At 53.6% G+C, this 5,000-nt stretch overlaps 1 non-coding gene across 1 annotated transcript in view; it reads left to right on the forward strand.

Annotated features, from left to right (window-relative positions):
* Positions 1–3,302: 3,302 nt before the first annotated feature.
* Positions 3,303–5,000, forward strand: part of LOC124761956 — a 1,909-nt gene continuing 211 nt past the window's right edge. Inside the window, exon 1 of the ribosomal RNA XR_007012467.1 lies at positions 3,303–5,000. This exon is cut by the window's right edge and continues 211 nt beyond it. This is a non-coding gene — a ribosomal RNA (small subunit ribosomal RNA).

Here is a 5,000-nt window from a genome sequence, read left to right on the forward strand (position 1 = left end):
TCCACCCCTATAACTTGCGTTTCATGAAGAGTTATTTCCAATATGCGACATTCCCGCTGTCCGTATACATGAGCCGCGACCTGTACCACTTACGAGCGAGAGACGCGATCGCGTTGCTCACTGTACGGCGTCCGATACCGAGCCATCAGCATGTCGGTCCCCATGCGCGTTGCACTCGCACTCGCAGTCGCAAAAACGTGGGGCAAATATATTACGCGGAAGAGTTATAACAGACCGAGCCCCACTGCATGGGGGGAGTCTTTGTCACTAATGTACACAGATGGAACATTTTGGACTGGAACCAGATTACCCGTACACACGGCGCTGATTAGTAATCAATGCAGAGCCATCAAACTACAGCAAATATACACAACTGTCCGTATACATGCTGAAAGAGTCTGCCCAAAATGGGAACCACACGTCAGCCAGACACTCTGATCACGCACCACTCTCTGCTTCTAACAGGCGCACATACAATATGTAAGCACCAGCATGGAACAACATCCAGTGCATCTTCTCCGCCACATTACACAATCCACACTATCACAACCAGACCAGGAGGTCCGTGCGGAAAATACAATATCCCAGCCTTTCGACATCCACCATTGCGCAGACCAGGCACCAACACCCACACATGTCCTATACAACGGTGCACCCAACATCACAATAGTACCTCCTGTCACAGCGCACAAACAATGACATGAGTCAAAGACACAGGTCTCACACAAGCATAGAATTGGAGCGCCGCCTCTAATAAGCCAAAGGTGCATCCTGACGTGACAAATCTGATCATGTCACAAGCATTCACTTACTATAATCACTATCAACGAACCTGCCGCCCCCGCCCCCCCCCCCCTACACCTTTCCGTACAACAACGTGTAACCTAACCTAACCTAACCTAACCTATGTTGTACCTTAACCTAACCTATGTTGTACCTTAACCTAACCTATGTTGTACCTTAACCTAACCTATGTTGTACCTTAACCTAACCTATGTTGTACCTTAACCTAACCTATGTTGTACCTTAACCTAACCTATGTTGTACCTTAACCTAACCTATGTTGTACCTTAACCTAACCCATGTTGTACCTTAACCTAACCCATGTTGTACCTTAACCTAACCCATGTTGTACCTTAACCTAACCCATGTTGTACCTTAACCTAACCCATGTTGTACCTTAACCTAACCCATGTTGTGCCTCAACCTAACCCATGTTGTGCCTCAACCTAACCCATGTTGTGCCTCAACCTAACCCATGTTGTGCCTTAACCTAACCCATGTTGTGCCTCAACCTAACCCATGTTGTGCCTTAACCTAACCCATGTTGTGCCTTAACCTAACCCATGTTGTGCCTTAACCTAACCCATGTTGTGCCTTAACCTAACCCATGTTGTGCCTTAACCTAACCCATGTTGTGCCTTAACCTAACCCATGTTGTGCCTTAACCTAACCCATGTTGTGCCTTAACCTAACCCATGTTGTCGCCTTAACGTAACCCACGTTGTCGCCTAAACCTGCTCTGTAATTGTTATACGACTCGTTCAATTACTGTAGTGTTGCCCACCCGCAACCCTCGCAATATAGTTCGCTACTCGCACTGCCCGCACCCCTGTGTATCGCTTCATGTTAAACACCTTGCAAGTCTTGCTCACTTTCCACATGCTCCTGCTGTACACTGTAATGTGGATGGCAGCAGGACGTACATGCCGCCCCTCCCCACGTCCCCACCTTGCCCCCTGCCTTCGCAAGCTGGTTGGTGAGAAGTTTGCATGTTCAATGCCCTTCGCATGCGACGTACTCAGGCTACGTTGTGGTGCGGCCTGTGTCAACTGTCCGCTGATGTCGTACGCGTGAACCACAATCTGTACTGCACATTCGTCCTTATGTACTGAATGATACATCGTGGCACATGTGTGACCGCACAACGACTGCGCCCAAAAACGGCGGACCATACAGTGCAAATATTGTGCACGCAGCTACGTGTCGTCTCCCTATGAGAGCTGGATTGCAGTGTGGTACGCCATAGAGACGTGTGGGAGGAACGGACGCCGTGGATGGCGATCAGCATGAGCTGTCTGTTGATGTATTCGGACCTAGTCGTCTCTCCTCACACACCGTGATGGCATGGTGCACCGCGTTCCATATCTGCGACATGCTACAGAGGCCGGTTGACAGTCGTTCGAGCAATGGACATCGCATACGTACGGGGGCCACCTTCCACGTATTGTCTAGGCGTGCACATTTTGTTGCGTGTATGTGGGCAGACGTAGTGTGGCGTGACACCTGACACAGGCATGCAATAATCGTTGAAGTTGCAAATGGCGATGGACGCCTGCGTTTTCTGGTGAAGTTACGCAAATGAACAAATGGTAACCTGTTGTGGTGCGGTTGTTCTCGCTAGGGGTGAATCGGTGATGGCGACGATAGGTTGAGGTACTAACCGGTTGTTCCAGCGATACCCACCATGCCGACGAAACTGAACGGCATCTGGGTGTGAAGCGATACGCGGCGGTGGCTGGGTGGGACCGTCCCCGGCCGGTGAGGGGGCGCCTCCCGGCGTGCTGGCCGCGCGGTGCGTGGGCGCACGCGCTACAGCCGGCTGGTGGGGGCGGCCAGTGGCAGGCGCGCCGGCCGACGGACGCGGCAGGCGTCGCAGCTGCGCGCCGGCGCACCCTGCGCGCGGCGCCGTGCGGCCAAAGTAGGTCCTCGCGGGCCCGGTGCGAAGCGCGGTGGACATCTTCAGTGTGCTGGTCCGATTGAGGACTGTGTGCGTTGAGGATGCGCCGCCGCCCGGCGCTCGGCGCCGCGACGCCGTCTGCTGCTCGGTCGCCCCAGCGGTTCTCGCTGGTGGTTTGTATCGCAGCTGTGCGGATGTGTTGGCGCGTGCGCTGTGCTGGGAGAGTTCGCTTCGGCACCCAAGTGGGGCTTTTGTCCTTCTGTGGCGCTGGCGTTGGAGCTGCCGGTCACCGTAGGTGGCGCGTGTTGTCTCCCGCCGGCAATGCCACGACAGCACGCTCCCGGGCCTCTGTCGGCAGCGGCAAGCTCAGTTGGGAGCACGGGTGGTCGCACCGAAAGCGTCTACTCGCCTAACTCCGGGCGATTGCGCCTCTCTCGAACCCGACCAAGTACTTGGGACGGCGCTGCGCGCCGCCGGGACCTGAGAGGGTTTCGAGGTGTATTGTGCAGGGGAGCTCAGCCTCCTCCTGTTTGCAGAATGATTGAGCGGACGCTTGCGTGTTCGCGTGGGCCCCCGGGACACACTCCCGGGCGGCCGGCTGCTCAGCTCTAGTTGACGCAGCTCCCTGGTTGATCCTGCCAGTAGTCATATGCTTGTCTCAAAGATTAAGCCATGCATGTCTCAGTACAAGCCGCATTAAGGTGAAACCGCGAATGGCTCATTAAATCAGTTATGGTTCCTTAGATCGTACCCACGTTACTTGGATAACTGTGGTAATTCTAGAGCTAATACATGCAAACAGAGTCCCGACCAGAGATGGAAGGGACGCTTTTATTAGATCAAAACCAATCGGTCGGCTCGTCCGGTCCGTTTGCCTTGGTGACTCTGAATAACTTTGGGCTGATCGCACGGTCCTCGTACCGGCGACGCATCTTTCAAATGTCTGCCTTATCAACTGTCGATGGTAGGTTCTGCGCCTACCATGGTTGTAACGGGTAACGGGGAATCAGGGTTCGATTCCGGAGAGGGAGCCTGAGAAACGGCTACCACATCCAAGGAAGGCAGCAGGCGCGCAAATTACCCACTCCCGGCACGGGGAGGTAGTGACGAAAAATAACGATACGGGACTCATCCGAGGCCCCGTAATCGGAATGAGTACACTTTAAATCCTTTAACGAGTATCTATTGGAGGGCAAGTCTGGTGCCAGCAGCCGCGGTAATTCCAGCTCCAATAGCGTATATTAAAGTTGTTGCGGTTAAAAAGCTCGTAGTTGGATTTGTGTCCCACGCTGTTGGTTCACCGCCCGTCGGTGTTTAACTGGCATGTATCGTGGGACGTCCTGCCGGTGGGGCGAGCTGAAGGCGTGCGACCGCCTCGTGCGTGCTCGTGCGTCCCGAGGCGGACCCCGTTGAAATCCTACCAGGGTGCTCTTTATTGAGTGTCTCGGTGGGCCGGCACGTTTACTTTGAACAAATTAGAGTGCTTAAAGCAGGCAAGCCCGCCTGAATACTGTGTGCATGGAATAATGGAATAGGACCTCGGTTCTATTTTGTTGGTTTTCGGAACCCGAGGTAATGATTAATAGGGACAGGCGGGGGCATTCGTATTGCGACGTTAGAGGTGAAATTCTTGGATCGTCGCAAGACGAACAGAAGCGAAAGCATTTGCCAAGTATGTTTTCATTAATCAAGAACGAAAGTTAGAGGTTCGAAGGCGATCAGATACCGCCCTAGTTCTAACCATAAACGATGCCAGCCAGCGATCCGCCGCAGTTCCTCCGATGACTCGGCGGGCAGCCTCCGGGAAACCAAAGCTTTTGGGTTCCGGGGGAAGTATGGTTGCAAAGCTGAAACTTAAAGGAATTGACGGAAGGGCACCACCAGGAGTGGAGCCTGCGGCTTAATTTGACTCAACACGGGAAACCTCACCAGGCCCGGACACCGGAAGGATTGACAGATTGATAGCTCTTTCTTGATTCGGTGGGTGGTGGTGCATGGCCGTTCTTAGTTGGTGGAGCGATTTGTCTGGTTAATTCCGATAACGAACGAGACTCTAGCCTGCTAACTAGTCGCGTGACATCCTTCGTGCTGTCAGCGATTACTTTTCTTCTTAGAGGGACAGGCGGCTTCTAGCCGCACGAGATTGAGCAATAACAGGTCTGTGATGCCCTTAGATGTTCTGGGCCGCACGCGCGCTACACTGAAGGAATCAGCGTGTCTTCCTAGGCCGAAAGGTCGGGGTAACCCGCTGAACCTCCTTCGTGCTAGGGATTGGGGCTTGCAATTGTTCCCCATGAACGAGGAATTCCCAGTAAGCGCG

The sequence above is a fragment of the Schistocerca piceifrons genome, unplaced genomic scaffold, assembly GCF_021461385.2.
Source record: "Schistocerca piceifrons isolate TAMUIC-IGC-003096 unplaced genomic scaffold, iqSchPice1.1 HiC_scaffold_589, whole genome shotgun sequence".
Lineage (NCBI taxonomy): Eukaryota > Metazoa > Arthropoda > Insecta > Orthoptera > Acrididae > Schistocerca > Schistocerca piceifrons.